Here is a 22,095-nt window from a genome sequence, read left to right as displayed (position 1 = left end):
AATTAAAATAAAATAATAATAATTGTTGGTTTGAGGTTTTTAAATAATAATAATAATAATAATAATATTATAATAATTATAATTAAATCATTGAAATTTGGAGCTATTGGAAGTTTAACATATTGTCCCATGTACAATGTGTAATTTACAGATGGTCCGACCCAAACTAGCCCCATAGGGATATCCAAAGTCAAACCACATTTACCACGGGCATTACGGTCGGGTCGCGTGCAGCTGCACTCTGAATTATGATTACTTGTGTCCTGCCAGCTTTGGGCAGGATTTAAATGAACAAAACCTTCATTTATGTTGTGACATACTCAGGTACAAAACTCTGTTTTGGACAAGACTGACAATAGGACCAAAATTATCCTATTTACACTTTGTAGTACATTTTGACAGTAGAATAAATGTTTCTGACTCATACCGACTGTTTTCTAAATGAGAAGTTGGTTTTTAGGGGCAGCTGCTCTTTAACATTATATTTCTGTCTCAACCACAGGTTTCCCCAACAAGGAAAACAAGATATTACACTTTATATACATCACAGAAGCCTGAAATATAACAAAACTGTTTGACATAGAAACACCAGATTTTCGTCTTTTTTATTTTTAAATAATCTTTATTAATGATGAAATTGAAAAAATGAAAAACTATTAATAACATTCCACGCATGATGCCAAAGAGGGCGCTTTTGGTCATTGACTGCAGGAAAAGGCTACGAACATTAACAACTTAATGGTTAAGAACACTATAATAATATGGAAGAAAATTAAATGGTTGATTCTACAAGAACCAATATCACTCCCTAGAAACACACACCGATGGAAAGCGTTTCAGAATTCACAGATAAATTGGCCCACATGGAAATCTGAAGTCATAGAAACCGTAAATGACTTGGTAATAGGAAATACAATTACAGTGGGGAGAACAAGTATTTGATACACTGCCGATTTTGCAGGTTTTCCTACTTACAAAGCATGTAGAGGTCTGTAATTTTTCTTTGGGGATGCTTTTCTGCAAAGGGGACAGGACGACTGCACCGTATTGAGGGGAGGATGGATGGGGCAATGTATCGCGAGATCTTGGCCAACAACCTCCTTCCCTCAGTAAGAGCATTGAAGATGGGTCGTGGCTGGGTCTTCCAGCATGACAACGACCCGAAACACACAGCCAGGGCAACTAAGGAGTGGCTCCGTAAGAAGCATCTCAAGGTCCTGGAGTGGCCTAGCCAGTCTCCAGACCTGAACCCAATAGAAAATCTTTGGAGGGAGCTGAAAGTCTGTATTGCCCAGCGACAGCCCCGAAACCTGAAGTATCTGGAGAAGGTCTGTATGGAGGAGTGGGCCAAAATCCCTGCTGCAGTGTGTGCAAACCTGGTCAAGACCTACAGGAAACGTATGATCTCTGTAATTGCAAACAAAGGTTTCTGTACCAAATATTAAGTTCTGCTTTTCTGATGTATCAAATACTTATGTCATGCAATAAAATGCAAATTCATTACTTAAAAATCATACAATGTGATTTTCTGGATTTTTGTTTTAGATTCCGTCTCTCACAGTTGAAGTGTACCTATGATACAAATTACAGACCTCTACATGCTTTGTAAGTAGGAAAACCTGCAAAATCGGCAGTGTATCAAATACTTGTTCTCCCCACTGTATATCCATTACATAATTAAAAAGCCATTTTGGACTGACCAATGTAGACATTTTCAAATACATGCAACTTAAAAGTTTTATATCACAACATTTTGATCTGAAATATTTTGGACATCAGAGCAATGTTGAGGGAATCCTATTTGAGTTAGAAAAGGACATTCATATGATAGGTAAGATATACAAAACCTTGCAGAGAGCCTATCCAACTGACATTCTCTTAGATAAAAATATAAAATATTGGAACCAAGACTTAAAAATAACTGATATTGGCACAAGATCGAGGGAGTGTTGGAACATAACTAACGAAATTACAGATAACTAAAATATACGCTTAATCCATTATAAACTAATGTATAGAATTTATTATACAAGAGACAAAATTCACAAATTCTACAGCACAAGAGCAGAGTCATGTCTTGGGTATGAAATTATACTGAACAAAAATGTAAAGTGTTGGTCCCATGTTTCATGAGCGGAAATAAAAGATCCCAGAAATTTTACAAATGCACAAAAAGCGTATTTCTCTAAAATGTTGTGCACAAATGTGTTTACATCCCTGTTAGTGAGCATTTCTCCTTTGCCAAGATAATCCATCCATCTGACAGGTGTGGCATATCAAGAATCGGATTAAACAGCAGGATCATTACACAGATGCACCTTGTGATGGGGACAATAAAAGGCCACTCTAAACTGTGCAGTTGTGTCACACAACACAATGCCACAGATGTGTCGTGTTTTGTGGGAGCGTGCAATTGGCATGCTGACTGCAGGAATGTCCACCAGAGCAGTTGCCAGAGAATGTAATGTTAATTTCTCTACCATAAACTGCCTCACAACTGCAGACCAAGTCCTGATGAAAGCTGATGAAACTTTTGGTTTGCACAACCGAAGAACTTCTGCACAAACTGTCAGAAATCGTCTCAGGGAAGCTCATCTGCGTGCTGGTCATCCTCACCAGGGTCTTGAACTGACTGCCGTTTGGCGTCGTAACCGACTTCAGTGGGCAGATGCTTACCTTCGATGGCCACTGGCACACTAGAGAAGTGTGCTCTTCACGGATGAATTACGGTTTTAACTGTACCAGGCTGATGGCAGATGCCGTTGTGTGGGCGAGTGGTTTACTGATGTCAATGTTGTGAACAGAGTGCCCCATGGTGGCAGTGGGGTTATGGAATGGGCAGACATAAGCTACGGACAACGAACACAATTGCATTTTATCGATGGCAATTTGAATGCACAGAGATACCGTGACAAAATCCTGAGGCCCGTTGTCATGCCATTCATCCGCCACCATCACCTCATGTTTCAGCATGATAATGCACGGCCACATGTCGCAAGGATCTGTACACAATTCCTGGAAGCTGAAAATGTCCCAGTTCTTGCATGGCCTGCATACTCACCAGACATGTCACCCATTGAGCATGTTTGGGATGCTCTGTATCGACGTGTATGACAGCGTGTTCCAGTTCCCGCCAATATCCAGCAATTTCGCACAGCCATTGAAGAGGTATGGGACAACATTTCCACAGGCCACAATCAACAGCCTGATCAACTCTATGCGAAGGAGATGTGTCGCACTGCATTAGGCAAATGGTGGTCACACCAGATACTGACTGGTTTTCTGATCCATGCCCCTACCTTTTTTTAAAGGTATCTGTGACCAACAGATGCATATCTGTTTTCCCAGTCATGTGAAATCCATAGACAAGGGGTCTAAAAGGGGCCCAATTGACTGATTTCCTTTAATGAACTGTAACTCAGTAAATATTTAGAAATTGTTCCATGTTGCGTTTATATTTTTGTTCAATGTAACAATGACTCAATAATTCATGCCTTCTGGGAGTGCTATAAAGTCCAAAGGTTATGGGCGGAGTTAGAAAGTTGGCTGTCAGAAGGTTTACAATGAACAGTGCATTCGGAAAGTATTCAGACCCCTTGACTTTTTCCACATTTTGTTACGTTACAGCCTTATTATAAAATGTATTAAATAAAATAAAACTAATCAATCTACCCACAATACCCCATAATGACAAAGCGAAAACAAATTTTCAGACAACAAAAAAATAAACAATTTAAAAAAACGTATTTACATAAGTATTCTGACCCTTTCGATGAGACTCGAAATTGAGCTCAGGTGCATCCTGATTCCATTGATCATCCTTGTTCCTACAACTTGATTGGAGTCCACCTGTGGTAAATTCAATTGATTGGACATGATTTGGAAAGGCACACACCTGTCTATATAAGGTTCCACAGTTGACAGTGCATGTCAGAGTAAAAACCTATCCATGAGGTAGAAGGAATTGTCCTAGAGCTCCGAGACAGGATTGTGTCAAGGCATTGATCTGGGGAATGGTACCAAAGAACACAGAAGTCTCCGTCATTATTAAATAGAAAAAGTTTGGAACCACCTAGACTCTTCCTAGAGCTGGCCACACAGCCAAACTGAGCAATGGGGGGAGAAGGGCCTTGGTCAGGGAGGTGACCAAGATCCCAATGGTCACTCTGACAGAGCTCCAGAGTTCCTCTGTGGAGATGGGTGAACCTTCCAGAAGGACAACGATCTCTGCAGAACTCCACCAATCAGGCCTTTATGGTAGAGTGGCCAGACGGAAGCCACTCCTCAGTAAAAGGCACATGGCAGCCCGCTTGGAGTTTGCCAAAAGGCACCTAAAGGACTCTCAGACCATGACAAACAAGATTCTCTGGTCTGATGAAACCAAGATTGAACTCTTTGGCCTGAATGCCAAGCGTCATGTCTGGAGGAAACCTGCCACCATCCCTATGGTGAAGCATGGTGGTGGTAGCAGCCAAGACAATGCATGAGTGGCTGAATGTCCTTGAGTGGCCCAGCCAGAGCCTGGACTTGAACCTGATCGAACATCTCTGGAGAGACCTCAAAATAGCTGAGCAGCGACGTTTCCCATCCAACCTGACAGCGCTTGAGAGGATCTGGAGAGAAGAATGGGAGAAACTCCCCAAATACAGGTGTGCCAAGCTTTTAGCGTCATACCCAAGAAGACTAGGCTTTTATCGCTGCTTAAGGTGCTTCAACAAAGTCTGAATACTTATGTAAACGTGACATTTAAGTTTTTTATTTGTAATACATTTGCAAAAATTTCTAAAAACCTGTTTTTGCTTTTAAGTCTGCTCTCTGAATTTGCTACAACGTTCTGCTGCGTAGGAGAACGCTTTCATATCGTGGTCCTCTGTAGCTCAGCTGGTAGAGCACGGCGCTTGTAACGCCAAGGTAGTGGGTTCGATCCCCGGGACCACCCGTACACAAAAAAATGTATGCATGCATGACTGTAAGTCGCTTTGGATAAATGCGTCTGCTAAATGGCATATTATATTATTATTATTATATCCTAGTAGCTTAACGAGTCTAACAGCTATGCCTAGGCTATAAGACCAAGGGAACGTTCAGAATAGGGAGGAGCAAATCTGTGCGTAATGGTAGGCTAGGCCTATGGTTACCTTGTCGGATGTGCTTTACTAACAGTATTTACTTTACTAACAACTATCCTTCTAACAACTGTAGTATGTGATTGAAATTGAATTATCTTGGGATCCTGGCAACCGCGGGGGCTATATGTGTGTATGATTCCCATGTAGCATCAATTGTAGAAAAGAACAGAATGGGCCGTCCACTGAAAATGCTCCCATTTACCATCTTTACTGACAATGTTTTGATCCACAAGGATCTTCCTTTATGTCAAACCAATGGGGTCAAATGGTCTGAGCGCTTACATCCCTAAATATATGTATTCCACCCCACTGGACCACTACACACATGACGCATAGTGGGTGTGGAAGCAATTCAAAACATGGATATACCAAAATCACTTTTACGCATAATCAATCATCAATAATCACAATGGTACAAGCAGTGAACATCTGAAATTCACGCTCACCTTTGCTGCTAATGAAACAACTTTTCTGGACATTTTGGTAAAGAGCAGTGGTGGAAAAAGTACCTAATTGCCATACTTGAGTAAAAGTAAAGATACCTTAATAGAAAATGACAAGTAAAAGTGAAAGTCACCCAGTAAAATACTACCTGAGTAAAAGTCTAAAAGTATTTGGTTTTAAATATACTTTAGTATCAAAAGTACATGTAATTGCTAAAATATACTTACGTATCAAAAGTAAAAGTATAAATCATTTAAAATACCTTATATTAAGCAAACCAGATGGCACAATTTATTGATTTTTTTTTACGGATAGACAGGGGCACACTCTGACACTCAGACATAATGAAGCATTTGTGTTTAGTGAGTCCGCCAGATCAGAGGCAGTAGGGATGACTAGGGATGTTCTCTTGATAAGTGTGTGAATTGGACCATTTTCATGTCCTGCTAAGCATTCAAAATGTAATGAGTACTTTTGGGTGTCATAGAAAATGTTTAAATTATTTTCTTAAGTAATGTATTGGAGTAAAAATTGTCAAAAATATGAATAGTAAAGTAAAGATACGACTTATGTAGTACTTTAAAGTATTTTTCCTTAAGTACTTTACACCATTGGTAAAGAGGGAGGGAGGGGGTGGTTTTAGCACGGACCTAGGAAGCCGACGGACAGGAATTCCCTATGCGGAGATAGCTTTTACCCTACACGCCTGAAAAAGAGCCTCCCTATCAGCCAATACAGTTGCATACGTAGGATCTGTAGTATGTTACACATAGTGACTATGACAAACAAGCGCACTGTTTGGTGAACGCTTCAGAAAGCTGGGTTACCGAGTGGAGTGTAATGGACCGTTCAAAAAATATTACCCAGGATGACAGACTCACTCCCAAACCACTCCGCACCCTGTCCAACGAGCCCAATGCCTTCTTCAATTCTCTCTACTTGGCAAACAGTTTGACCATATCATAAAAAATCACAGGCACATCTTCACCACTGACCCTCAACTGGAAAATACGTTTACAGAACGCCCCATGGGCAGTCTTCAAACGCACCCCCAACATCAGTCACTGTCAAATGGTGGTTAGGTCTGATCTTCCAACGGCGCCACGTAGAACATTCCTAGACAATGTGCCGGACAGGGGGCTAGGGTCAGACCTGCTGTTTTCGACTCTCTCTCTCTCTCTCTCTCTCTCTTTCTACCGCACCTGCTGTCTCGACCTCTGAATGCTCGGCAATGAAAATCCAACTGACATTTACTCCTGAGGTAGTGACCTGTTGCACCCTCTACAACCACTGTGATTATTATTGAACGTTTGATCATCCTGAAGAACAATCTGGCCTTAAATGGCCATGTACTCTTATAATCTCCACCCGGCACAGCCAGAAGAGGACAGGCCACCCCTCAGAGCCTGGTTCCTCTCTAGGTTGTTGCTCCGCGGACCAGCTCGGCTTGTTACTTTGTAATAAAGTCTATTCTGAACTCACAAGCTCCAGTGTCCAGTGTCCAGTGTCTGAGAGGTGGCGATGGGGTGAGGTTGTGTTTCTCTAAGCGGGAGGTAAGCTTGGCTTCTTCTTTATATGGTGTCGAGTAAAGCTTAAGCCATGTATTTAGATTGTAGTTAGGTATTGTAGGTAGTTTATCTAGGTAGTTATTGTAGGTAATTATTGTAGGTAAGTATTGTATTCGACTGAGCCCGGTGAAGCACGAGGCTAGCTAACCCACTACCTGGACCAATAAAGCTAGCTAGCTGGCGGGTAGCTACTGGTAACTATTACCAACTGTGGATAGTTGTTTCCAATGTTATTTCACGCTTAAGAGTACCTGTAATTATGGCAGCTAGCTACCTACCATTCAGCTGTTTTTCTAACCTCATTATCTGAAGCGTTAATGTTAGGTAGTTAGTAGCTACTGTACTCGAAATGTAGCTAGCTTGTTGCTACCTGGATAGCTAACTAAACAATAGCTGGAACGACCTAGCTGTAATGTTTGGAGACGCTTTCTCTCCGTTGGGACAGACGCGAACTGGCTAAATCAATTCAGTAGCTAGCTTTACACTTAACTAGCTAACAGTAGCTACTAAGGGTAAGTTATAACCTACATTTATTTTAATTTTATTTTTACATACTGGTAACCAGAGTCGTTCAAAAGGAATTCAAGACATGGGTGACTTGTTAACGTTAGCTTGGCTCTCTCTGTGTGTTTCATACCGTGGGAGGAGGGGTTGGTTCGTTGACAGAGAGCAATGGCTAGCTAATATGCTAACTATTCTAGCTAGCTAACTAACTGGCTGAATAAGTTGACAATGTACTTACTCAAACTGTCAAAACTAACCCCAAAACGTTACACAACGTTAGACACGGACACGAATGATCTGTTTAGCGTGTTAACACACTGTTGGTAGTTTGTTGTAACCGTGTATTGGTGCTAAACCGTGTTATTTGAAGCTAGCATGCTAGTTAGCTATGGCGTCATAGGTTAGCTAGCTGAATAAACTAAGTTAGAGTCTATTCCTAGAAAACATTGAACCGCTGTAGTTTACAACAATTATAATGTCTAAAGTGGAAGTTGGGAGAGATATATTTGAGTGTTTCAGTGAAACGTAAGTGAGGGAGGCCCCGCTCTCTCGCTTTCCCAAATGTTTAGTGAATTTCATTCCGATCTCCTTTGCATTATTGTAGCCTTTTCTGTAGCCTGTCAACTATGTGTCTGCCTTTCCCTGTTCTCTCCTCTCTGCACAGGCCATACAAACGCTTCACACAGCGTGGCTGCTGCCACTCTAATCTGGTGGTCCCTGTGCGCACGACCCACGTGGAGTTCCAGGTCTCCTCTGGAACTGCCGTTCTGCGGCCAACAAGGCAGAGTTCATCTCAGCCTATGCTACCCTCCAGTCCCTCGACTTCTTGGCGCTGATGGAAACATGGATTACCACAGAAAACACTCCTACTGCTCTTTCCTCGTCTGATCATGTGTTCTCGCATACCCCGAGAGCATCTGGTCAGCACGGCGGTGGCACAGGAATCCTCATCTCTCCCAAGTGGACATTCTCTCTTTTTCCCCTGACCCATCTGTCTATCTCCTCATTTGAATTCCATGCTGTCACAGTCACTAGCCCATTCAAGCTTAACATCCTCATCATTTATTGCCCTCCAGGTTCCCTTGGAGAGTTCATCAATGAGCTTGATGCCTTGATAAGTTCCTTTCCTGAGGATGGCTCACCCCTCACAGTTCTGGGTGACTTTAACCTCCCTATGTCTGCCTTTGACTCATTTATCTCTGCCTCCTTCTTTCCACTCCTTTCCTCTTTTGACCTCACCCTGTCACCGTCCCCCCCTACTCACAAGGCAGGCAATACGCTTGACCTCATCTTTACTAGATGCTGTTCTTCTACTAATCTCACTGCAACTCCCCTCCAAGTCTCCGACCACTACTTTGTATCCTTTTCTCTCTTGCTCTCCTCCAACACTACTCACTCTGCCCCTACTCAGATGGTAATGCGCCGTCGCAACCTTTGCTCTCTCTCTCCCGCTACTCTCTCCTCTTCCATCCTATCATCTCTTCCCTCTGCTAAATCCTTCTCCCTCCGATCTCCTGATTCTGCCTCCTCAACCCTCCTCTCCTCCCTTTCTGCATCTTTTGACTCTCTATGTCCCCTATCCTCCCGGCTGGCTCGGTCCTCCCCTCCTGCTCCATGGCTTGACGACTCATTGCGAGCTCACAGAACAGGGCTCCGGGCAGCCGAGCGGAAATGGAGGAAAACTAGACTCCCTGCGGACCTGTCATCTTTTCACTCCCTCCTCTCTACATTCTCTTCCTCTGTTTCTGCTGCTAAAGCCACTTTCTACCACTCTAAATTTCAAGCCTCTGCCTCTAACCCTAGGAAGCTCTTTGCCACCTTCTCCTCCCTGCTGAATCCTCCTCCTCCTCCCCCTCCCTCCTCCCTCTCAGTGGATGACTTCGTCAACCATTTTGAAAAGAAGGTTGACGACAGCCGATCCTCATTTATTAAGTCAAATGACACTGCTGGTCCTGCTCACACTGCCCTACCCTATGCTTTGACTTCTTTCTCCCCTCTCTCTCCAGATGAAATCTTGCGACTTGTGACGGCCGGCCGCCCAACAACCTGCCTGCTTGACCCTATTCCCTCCTCTCTTCTCCAGACCATTTCCGGATACCTTTTCCCTTACCTCACCTCGCTCATCAACTCATCCTTGACCACTGGCCATGTCCCTTCCGTCTTCGAGAGAGCGAGAGTTGCACCCCTCCACAAAACACCTACACTCAATCCCTCCGATGTCAACAACTACAGACCAGTATCCCTTCTTTCTTTTCTCTCCAAAACTCTTGAGCGTGCCGTCTCTAGCCAACTCTCCTGCTATCTCTCTCAGAATGACCTTCTTGATCCAAACCAGTCAGGTTTCAAGACTTGTCATTCAACTGAGACTGCTCTTCTCTGTGTCACGGAGGCTCTCCGCACTGCTAAAGCTAACTCTCTCTCCTCTGCTCTTATCCTTCTAGACCTATCTGCTGCCTTTGATACTGTGAACCATCAGATCCTCCTCTCCACCCTCTCCGAGTTGGGCATCTCCGGCGCTGCTCACTCTTGGATTGCATCCTACCTGACAGGTCGCTCCTACCAGGTGGCGTGGCGAGAATCTGTCTCCGCACCACGTGCTCTCACCACTGATGTCCCCCAGGGCTCAGTTCTAGGCCCTCTCCTATTCTCTCTATACACCAAGTCACTTGGCTCTGTCATATCCTCACATGGTCTCTCCTATCATTGCTACGCAGACGACACACAATTAATTTTCTCCTTTCCCCCTTCTGATAACCAGGTGGCGAATCACATCTCTGCATGTCTGGCAGACATATCAGTGTGGATGTCAGATCACCACCTCAAGCTGAACCTCGGCAAGACGGAGCTGCTCTTCCTCCCGGGGAAGGACTGCCTGCTCCATGAGCTCGCCATCACGGTTGACAACTCCACTGTGTCCTCCTCCCAGAGTGCAAAGAATCTTGGCGTGACCCTGGACAACACCCTGTCGTTCTCTGCTAACATCAAAGCGGTGACCCGATCCTGCAGGTTCATGCTCTACCACATTCGCAGAGTACGACCCTACCTTACACAGAAAGCGGCACAGGTCCTAATCCAGGCACTTGTCATCTCTCGTCTGGATTACTACAACTCACTGTTGGCTGGGCTCCTTGCCTGTGCCATTAAATCCCTACAACTTATCCAGAACGCTGCAATCCGTCTGGTGTTCAACCTTCCCAAGTTCTCTCATGTCACCCCAAGTTCTCTCAAGTTCTCTCATGTCACCCCACACACTCCACTGGCTTCCAGTTGAGGCTATCATCTACTACAAGACCATGGTGCTTGCCTACGGAGCTGTGAGGGTAACGGCACCTCCTTACCTTCAGGCTCTGATCAGACCCTACACCCAAACAAGGGCACTACGTTCATCTACCTCTGGCCTGCTAGCCCTTCTACCTCTACGGAAGCACAGTTCCCGCTCAGCCCAGTCAAAGCTATTTGCTGCTCTGGCACCCCAATGGTGGAACAAGCTCCCCCACGACGCCAGGACAGCGGAGTCACTGACCACCTTCCGGAGACACTTGAAACCCTACCTCTTTAAGGAATACCTGGAATAGTATAAAAGTAATCATTCTACCCCCCTCCCTTCCCCACCCCCATTTTAAAAAAAAAGGGGGAAAAAAGTGGTTGTCCCACTGGCTATCATAAGTTGGATAAGAGCGTCTGCTAAATGACGTAAATGTAAATGTAGGTTTCTTCCTAGGTTCCTGCCTTTCTAGGGAGTTTTTCCTAGCCACCGTGCTTCTACATCTGCATTGCTTGCTGTTTGGGGTTTTAGGCTGGGTTTCTGTATATCACTTTGTGACATCTGCTGATGTAAAAAGGGCTTTATAAGTTAATGTGATTGATTTATTTGCCCTCAAGTGGTTTTTAGACTGTTATTTGGCATATCTTGTTGCTTGCTAGCTACTCTGTTGATATTTTGACAAGAACATGTGGTAGCTAACTAGCTTGTTAATTGTTTACAAACAAATGAGTGAATATGCTAGAAATCTAAACAGCTACCTAGCTAGCTAGTTGACTGCTGTGTTTAGCCAAAAATGACTTATTTTTGAAAGTTGGAACATCTTATCCGTTGAAGCTTTAACCCTATCAGTCCCGAAACCCCAGCAAAAATTGACTTCTCATTTACAGTGCCTTAAAGTATTCACACCCCTTGACTTTTTCCACTTTTTGTTGTGTTACAGCCTGATTTTGTGTCACTGGCCTACACACAATACCCCATAATGTCAAATTGAAATTATGTTTTTTGAAATGTTTACAAATTCATTAAAAATGAAAAGCTGAAATGTCTTGAGTCAATAAGTATTCCAAGAAGCTCTCACAGTCTCACGTCAGAATTAGACGTTCATCCATGTTTATCAAACGTCAAATTTCTAAGGTATTCCAAATGTCGAAGTATTTAAGGTTAAGTTTAGACATTAACTTCGAATTTACAAGGTTAGGGTTAAGTTTAAGTATTAACCCCGAAATCTTAAGGTTAGGCATTAACTCTGAATGGTTAAGGTAAGGGTTAAGGTTTGGGATAGGCTTAAAACAAAAATCTCAAAAACAACTTTCTATCCCTGGATATGAACATACAACCTTTAGAACCAGAGGTTTATGCCCATCTGCCATCCCCATCGCTATAGCAAAATCGAAACCTACTTGAAGGTACCATTGTTCACTGTTGCCCCTATTGGCTGGTTTCCACATAATTTCCCGACGTCCTCAGACATGGATGGATGTAAAATACTGACTTGTATCACGGGTAACCTGGCTGAGTATTCAACCCCTTTGTTAAGGCAAGCCTAAATAAGTTCAGCAGTAAAAATGTGCTTAACAAGTCACAAGATAATTTGCATGGACTCACTCTGTGTGCAATAATAGTGTTTAACATGATTTTGTGTAACGCACCCATACAATTATCTGTAAGGTCCCTCAGTCAAGCAGTGAATTTCAAACACAGATTCAACCACAAAGACCAATGAGGTTTTCCAATGCCTGGCAAAGAAGGGCACCTATTAGTAGATGGGTAAAAAAAAAAGCAGACATTGAATATCCCTTTGAACATGGTGAAGTTATTCATTACACTTTGGATGGTGTATCTATACACCCAGTCACTACAAAGATACAGGCGTCCTTCCTAACTCAGTTGGCGGAGATGAAGGATCTGATGGGGCACTGCCTGCTGTAGGAGGTCTGGACGTATCGCCTGGAGCTGCGGGCGTATGCTATCCTGTTGCTCGTGGGCCCGTGAAAGGTTCCACGAATTTTGTGAGGGATAAGAATGGGCGGAATTCTCCAACCCTTTCTCCGGCCGTTTTTTTATTTATTTTATTTTTATTTTTTATTTAACCTTTATTTAACCAGGTAAGCCAGTTGAGAACAAGTTCTCATTTACAACTGCGACCTGGCCAAGATAAAGCAAAGCAGTGCGATAAAAAACAACAACAACACAGAGTTACATATGGGATAAACAAAACGGGCCGTTATTGGGCAGTTCAATGGTGAGAAATGTCTCAGTCCCTGGAGCAAAAACGTTGTGCTATCCAGAAGCATGAGTAGAGGACGTCAATAAACTACTACCAAACATTTTAAACCTGCATCAGGAAATGTCGTCTATAATAGTTAATGTGGGATTCAATGACATTATGAAGGGCAGCTCAGAACAGCTGAATATGGATTTTAAAGAACTGATTGGGTCTCTGCTTGACACCAACAAATGCCCCATAATATCTGGCCCTGTGCCCTCCCTAAATCGTGGCATTGAATGTTTCTGCAGACTTTTAGCCCTCCATAACTGGCTACGTGACTATTGCAGCTCTGTGGATGTAACATTTATTGACCATTTTAATACCTTCTGGAAACAAAGCTTGTTTTATAGGGAGGATGGAATCCACCCAAATCATTTAGGTTCCTGGATCCTTTCACTGCATTATAAGGCTGCATTGAGACAATGACTTATCAATGACCCAAGACGAGCTCAGTTAATCTCTACCATTGTGTCATTGAGTTGTCATAATGCTTCAGCAAATGTACATTATCCCAGGGGTGTTGGAAGACACAATGTAAGTAACCTAATGTATGTCCCTCTAACTGCCCTGAATTCCTCTGCTGATCCTACAGCTATTGTATGCAGTAATCATGTGCCTATGAACCAGAGTTATACTATTAGCGCTGAGGAGGTGTACCCTAGTAGGAAGTCCACTGTGTGCAGCTCACCCTACACTAACATAAATTACATGAGCATGTCTACTTCTGCTAAGCTTCCCAGTAAAGCAATGAAAACAATCAAGCATCCCAGAAAAGTGCTAGAAATAGCCCATGTTAACATATGTAGCTTAAGAAACAAGGGCCATGAAATCAATAATTTGCTAGTAACAAATGACATTCATATTCTGACAATCTCTGAAACTCACTTAGATAATACCTTTGATGATACAGTGGTAGCAATGGATGGTTATAACATCTACAGAAAATACAGAAATGCCAATGGTGGAGGTGCTGCCATTTATATTCAGAACTACATTCCTGTAAAGCTTAGAGAGGATCACATGTTAAATACTGTTGAAGTAAAATGGCTACAGGTTCATCTGCCTCACCTAAAGTCCATTCTTGTGGGAAGCTGCTATAGACGACAAAGTGCTAACAGTCAGTATCTTGATAACATGTGTGAAATGCTTGATAATGTATGTGATATCAACAGAGAGGTATATTTTCTGGGTGATTGAAATACTGACTGGCTTTCATCAAGCTGCCCACTCAAGAAAAAGCTTCAAACTGTAACTAGTGCCTGCAACCTGGTTCAGGTTATCAGTCAACCTACCAGGGTAGTTACAAACAGCACAGGAATGAAATCATAAACATGTATTGATCATATCTTTACTAATGCTGCAGTATTACATTTACATTTATGTCATTTAGCAGACGCTCTTATCCAGAGCGACTTACAGTGGGGAAAAAAAGTATTTAGTCAGCCACCAATTGTGCAAGTTCTCCCACTTAAAAAGATGAGAGAGGCCTGTAATTTTCATCATAGGTACACGTCAACTATGAGAGACAAAATGAGAAAAAAAAATCCAGAAAATCACATTGTAGGATTTTTTATGAATTTATTTGCAAATTATGGTGGAAAATAAGTATTTGGTCAATAACAAAAGTTTCTCAATACTTTTTTTATATACCCTTTGTTGTCAATGACACAGGTCAAACGTTTTCTGTAAATCTTCACAAGGTTTTCACACACTGTTGCTGGTATTTTGGCCCATTCCTCCATGCAGAACTCCTCTAGAGCAGTGATGTTTTGGGGCTGTCGCTGGGCAACACAGACTTTCAACTCCCTCCAAAGATATTCTATGGGGTTGTGATCTGGAGACTGGCTAGACCACTCCAGGACCTTGAAATGCTTCTTACGAAGCCACTCCTTCGTTGCCCGGGCGGTGTGTTTGGGATCATTGTCATGCTGAAAGACCCAGCAACGTTTCATCTTCAATGCCCTTGCTGATAGAAGGAGGTTTTCACTCAAAATCTCACGATACATGGCCCCATTCATTCTTTCCTTTACACGGATCAGTCGTCCTGGTCCCTTTGCAGAAAAACAGCCCCAAAGCATGATGTTTCCACCCCCATGCTTCACAGTAGGTATGGTGTTCTTTGGATGCAACTCAGCATTCTTTGTCCTCCAAACACGACGAGTTGAGTTTTTACCAAAAAGTTCTATTTTGGTTTCATCTGACCATATGACATTCTTCCAATCCTCTTCTGGATCATCCAAATGCACTCTAGCAAACTTCAGACGGGCCTGGACATGTACTGGCTTAAGCAGGGGGACACGTCTTGCACTGCAGGATTTGAGTCCCTGGCGGCATAGTGTGTTACTGATGGTAGGCTTTGTTACTTTGGTCCCAGCTCTCTGCAGGTCATTCAATAGGTCCCCCCGTGTGGTTCTGGGATTTATGCTCACCGTTCTTGTGATCATTTTGACCCCACGGGGTGAGATCTTGCGTGGAGCCCCAGATCGAGGGAGATTATCAGTGGTCTTGTATGTCTTCCATTTCCTAATAATTGCTCCCACAGTTGATTTCTTCAAACCAAGCTGCTTACCTATTGCAGATTCAGTCTTCTCAGCCTGGTGCAGGTCTACAATTTTGTTTCTGGTGTCCTTTGACAGCTCTTTGGTCTTGGCCATAGTGGAGTTTGGAGTGTGACTGTTTGAAGTTGTGGACAGGTGTCTTTTATACTGATAACAAGTTCAAACAGGTGCCATTAATACAGGTAACGAGTGGAGGACAAAGGAGCCTCTTAAAGAAGAAGTTACAGGTCTGTGAGAGCCAGAAATCTTGCTTGTTTGTAGGTGACCAAATACTTATTTTCCACCATAATTTGCAAATAAATTCATTAAAAATCCTACAATGTGATTTTCTGGAAAAAAAATTCTCAATTTGTCTGTCATAGTTGACGTGTACCTATGATGAAAATTACAGGCCTCTCTCATCTTTTTAAGTGGGAGAACTTGCACAATTGGTGGCTGACTAAATACTTTTTTCCCCCACTGTATATCCATATCCATCGGATGTAGTGATCACAATATAGTAGCCATTTCTAGGAAAACCAAAGTTCCAAAGGCTGGGCCTAATATAGTGTATAAGAGGTCATACAATAGGTTTTGTAGTGATTCCTATGTTGTTGATGTAAAGAATATTGGTTGGTCTGTGGTGTGATGAGGAGCAACCAGACGCTGCACTTGACACATTTATGAAATTGATTATTTCAGTTAATAATAAGCATTCACACATTAAGAAAATGACTGTAAAAACGGTTAAATCCCCGTGGATTGATGAGGAACTGAAAAATTGTATGGTTGAGAGGGATGAGGCAAAAGGAATGGCAAATAAGTCTGGCTGCACAACTGATTGGCAAACGTACTGCAAATTGAGAAATCATGTGACTAAACTGAATAAAAATAAGGAGAAACTACACTATGAAACAAAGATAAATTATATAAAGAATAATAGTAAAAAGCTTTGGAGCACCTTAAATGAAATTTTGGGCAAAAGGGCAAACTTAGCCTCATCATTCATTGAATCAGATGGCTCATTCATCACAAAACCCACTGATATTGGCAATTACTTTAATTATTTTTTCATTGGCAAGATTAGCAAATTTAGGCATGACATGCCAGCAACAAACGCTGACACTAGACATCCAAGTATAACTGATCAAATTATGAAAGACAAGCATTGTAATTTTGAATTCAGTAAAGTGAGTCTGGAAGAGGTGCCAATCAGCCTGTTACCTACCCTTAGTACATTTTTGGAAAAATAATTGTTTGACCAGATACAATGCTATTTTACTGTAAACAAATTGCAACAGACTTTCAGCACGCTTATAGGGAAGGACATTCAACAAGCATGGCACTTGATTGGCTGAGAGAAATTGATGATAAAAAGATTGTGGGAGCTGTTTTGTTAGACTTCAGTGTGGCTTTTGATATTATCAATCATAGTCTGCTGATGGAAAAACATATGTGTTAAGGCTTTACACCGCCTGCTACAGTATATTGTGGATAAAGAGTTACCTGTCTAATAGAACACAGAGGGTGTTCTTTAATGGAAGCCTCTCCAACATAATCCAGGTAGAATCAGGAATTCCCCAGGGCAGCTGTCTAGGCCCCTTACTTTTTTCAACCTTTACTAATGGCATGCCACTGGCCTTGAGTAAAGCCAGTGTGTCTATGTATTCGGATGATTCAACACTATACACGTCAGCTACTACAGCGAGTGAAATCACTGCAACACTTAACAAAGAGCTGCAGTTAGTTTCAGAATGGGTGTCAAGGAATAAGTTAGTCCTAAATATTTCTAACTATAAGCATTGTATTTGGGACAAATATTTCACTAAACTCTAAACCTCAACTAAATCTTGTAATAATTAATGTGGAAATTGAGCAAGTTGAGGTGACTAAACTGCTTGGATTGACCCTGGATTGTAAACTGTCATGGTCAAAACATATTGATACAACCGTAGCTAAGATGAGGAGAAGTCTGTCCATAATAAAGCGCTTCTCTGCCTTTTTAACAACACTATCAACAAGGCAGGTCCTACAGACTCTAGTTTTGTCGCACCTGGACTACTGTTCAGTCGTGTGGTCAGGTGCCACAAAGAGGGACCTCGGAAAATTACAATCGGCTCAGAACAGGGCAGCACGGCTGGCCCTTAAATGTACATGGAGAGCTAACATTAATAATATGTATGTAAATCTCTCATGGCTCAAAGTGAAGGAGAGATTGACTTCACTACTTGTTTTTGTAAGAAGTGTTAACATGCTGAATGCACCGAGGTGTCTGTTTAAACTACTAGCACACAGCTCGGACACCCATGCATACCCCACAATACATGCCACCAAATGTCTCTTCACAATCCCCAAGAACAGACTATGGGAGGCGCACAGTACTACATAGAGCCATGTCTACATGGAACTCTATTCCACATCAGGTAACTGATGCAAGCAGTAGAATCAGATTTATAAACAGATAAAAATACACCATATGGAACAGCGGGGACTGTGAAGAGACACACACACAGGCACAGAAACACATACACATGATAAGACACGCACTCTACACACACGTACACATGGATTTTGTATTGTAGATATGTGATAGTAGAGTAGTGGCCTGAGGGAACACACTTAATGTGTTGTGAAAAGTGTTATGACATGTAATGTCATGTCATATTTTTTATTGTATATAACCGCCTTAATGTTGCTGGACCCCAGGAAGAGTAGCTGCTGCCTTGGCAACAGCTAATGGGGATCCTTAATAAATACATTCAAAGTGATTTCAATGGGTCTTTCTCCATTCTGTTCGTTTTATACTGTTCAATTCAACCAAAAATGATTTTCAGCATTTTCATCAATTTCTGCATTTCCTGCACTCATTTGAGATCATTTCCACACTGCCACGTAGGGCTGCACGATATGGGCAAAGAAACTAGGCCTTATTTTTAACCAAATGTTGCAATTGCAATTTGACTTGCAATTTAGAGCAAAACACTTGGGTGAATTGTTAGAATAATCATTCTATTTTCATGATTCCAATTCTATAGTTAGAATCTAAGTGGGCACTTTGAATACAGTGTAGTTTGCCTTGGCAGCAGCTAATGGGGATCCTCAATAAATACGAATGCAAAACTTCTCAAGGATTTCACCATGAGGCCAATGGTGACTTTAAAACAGATGCAGAGTTTAATGGCTGCGATAGGAGAAAACTGAGGATGGATCAACAACATTGTAGTTACTCCACAATACTAACCTAATTGACATAGTGAAAAGAAGGAAGTCTGTACAGAATAATCTTTCCCCAAAACATGCATCCTGTTTTCAACAAGGCACTAAAGTAATACTGCATAAAATGTGGCAAAGCAATTCACTTTTTTTCCTGAATACAAAGTGTTATGTTTGGGGGAAATCCAATACAACACATTACTGAGTACCACTCTCCATATTTTCAAGCATGGTGGTGGCTGCATCATGTTCTGGGCATGCTTGTAATCGTTAAGGACTGCTGAGTTTTTCAGGATAAAAAAGAAACGGAATGGAGCAAAGCACAGGCAAAATCCTAGAGGAAAACCTGGTTTAGTCTGCTTTCCACCAGACACTCTGAGATTAATTCACCTTTCAGCAGGACAATAACCCAAAACACAAGGCCAGATCTACACTGGTTGCTTACCAAGAAGACAGTGAATGTTTCTGAGTGGACGAGTTACAGTTTTGACTTCAATCTAGTTGAAAATCTATGACAAGACCTGAAAATGATTGTCTAGCAATGATCAACAACCAATTTGACAGAGCTTGAATAATTATGAAAAGAAAAATTAGCAAATGTTGCACAATCCAGGTGTGGAAAGCTCCTAGAGACTTACCCATGGAGACTCATAGCTGTAATCGCTGCCAAAGGTGCTTCTACAAAGGGGTTGACTCAGGGGTGTGAATACTTATGTAAATGACATATTTCTGTATTTCATTTTCAATAAATTCGCTAACATTTCGTTGTCATTATGGGGTATTGTTTGTAGATGGGTGAGAAAAAATATATCTTGAATCCATTTTGAATTCAGGCTGTAGCACAACAAAATGTTGAATAAGTCAAGGGGTATGAATACTTTCTGAAGGCACTGTATCTGACCTTCCATTTATCTGCATGTCCAGCCCTTATATTTATCCTCACAATTATTTTCAGGACAACCAGGGCAACAAGTAGAACACAAAACAATTTGACATAAACAGCTGCATTCATGAGTTTTATTGACAAATGTCAATAAAGAAAATAAGGTCCGCCAAAGCAAAAAATGGATAAAAATGAATTTAGATGAATGCTGAAAGTACAGAAATGTTTGCACAGTAAGAAATGAATATCCAACTAGTCAGTGACAACTGTTTAGAGTTTGGAGTTTGTGACAGCAACTATGTGAACTTATTACAGTATTATACACACTACGTCCAAGATTTCCTATTATCTTCTATGCAGAATAACCCCTTACCTTCTAATGACTCTTGTGAGCATCATAGAACAAAACACATGTTCGTGAGAGTCTCAGCTTTTCATTGATAGTTTTTAGCTCAAACCATTTTGACTCTACAGACGTTTTTGTAAAAAAGACCCGGGCCCCTTCGGGATCCACCCTTGTCTCACAAACACAGCTCTAGCTCAGACCCCGTTAATCACACAGACTAATGGTTGGTACCGAATCAAATAATAGAACTCAGAAGTCTGTAGCTCAAACACACAATGTTTAAAAGTGGTTGGAAGTCCTAAATCACGCCGGCGCGACGGTGGGACTCATTGGGTTAAAACTGTTCTTACTCTATGATTTTGAACAGGTGGCAGGCATTGTTGTCACCTTAGCTTGCTACTTAGCTTCTGAATGATAGGAAGCAGGAGCGCTACCACCAATCCAGTCTACACCACTGTGCTCACACCTGTCATTATTATGCCAAGAGAGTTTCTTCATTTGGTTGTGCTGCTCATAATGCACCATGGCCGTTAGAAGAGTGTAGCATGAAGTTGAAGGGCGGAAACTTGGTGTGTGTGTATGTGTGTGTGCTTTTGCGTGCGTACGTGGTACCGTCCACTTGAACCACATATTTAGAAATCACCCGGTTTTCCTAACCACACCAATATTTAAACTTTCATTTTTCAAACACAAGGTGAATTATAAAATTGGAAATACTATGTAAACATTTGAATGGGTACAAAAATAAGAAATTTATATTATCAAGTCTATAAGGGCAATTCCACGATAACGGAAGTATGCCAAACAAAAACAATTGATTTCAAAGTTTAACAAACCATAAAAATCTATGCACAAGGACTACGTTTAACAATTTCCACTGAAAAATTTACAAAAACAAATGTACATTTTAGCAGACGCTCTTATCCAGTGAGTGCATAATATTTTTTTTTTTCATACTGGCCCCCAGTGGGAATCAAACCCACAACCCTGCCGTTGCAAGCGCCATGCTCTACCAACTGAGCTACACTGGAAGAACTGTGCAGATGCAAACTTTGGTAACAGAATTACGGTAAAATCTCCCTCATGTTTTTACGCGACCACGTTTTCCAAAAGCACTTAAATATCTGTTACGAATTAAGATTCATAGATGTCTGCATAAAGAAAGGGGTGTCAGCTATGACATGACAACTTGAGTTGTTATTGGTTATTGAACTACAGTATGTGAAGTGGATTTACACCCGGTAACAGAATTACGGTAACGGAATTACATAATGGGTCCCTGATCTGTCCTACACAGAAATGCATAATTATGGATATGAATGTCATTCTCCTCATGTTTCACAAGTTTGGACATTGCAGCACAGCACAATGCAGTACAGCAGAGTAGAGTACAGTAGAGTTCAGTACAGTGCAGTACAGTACATTATATTACTTTTGAAGTTTGAAAACATCTAATACATTTTGATTTTGGAGTGAACTTTCCCTTTCAAATTCCCTTTAAAAAGCAGGGAATGTTAGTGAATGCACTTCTAAAGATACGGTATAGAAATCGGAGAACGCTCACCTATTTCTCTAGGAAGTGGTGTAGGGGACATTGAAGAGTGTGTGGCTTTTGGGATAGAGCTACTTGGTTGAGGCCAGCTAAGAGGGAGACACACAGAGCAATACAAACTCAAAGCATGAAGGGTCACTTACAACTGAAAATGATACAATATTACAATTTAAAAACTGATACGGCATCTTGACCTTTTCCTCATCCCCATTTCCCTCGACTGTTCTGATCTTCAGAAATTGAGACAGTACAGTATATGATGTACAGTACAGTATGTACATGTCTATTATAACAAGGAACGAGCCCCCTTCTCATTTTACCTTCCAGCATCTGAAGACTCTGCATGTGGACTGGAGTGTGCTGCAGTAGGTAGCATCTGAGATCT

This window comes from Coregonus clupeaformis, chromosome 26, assembly GCF_020615455.1.
Source record: "Coregonus clupeaformis isolate EN_2021a chromosome 26, ASM2061545v1, whole genome shotgun sequence".
NCBI classification, from domain to species: domain Eukaryota; kingdom Metazoa; phylum Chordata; class Actinopteri; order Salmoniformes; family Salmonidae; genus Coregonus; species Coregonus clupeaformis.
The sequence above is the reverse complement of the archived record's forward strand: the minus strand, read 5'-3'. Positions refer to the sequence as shown.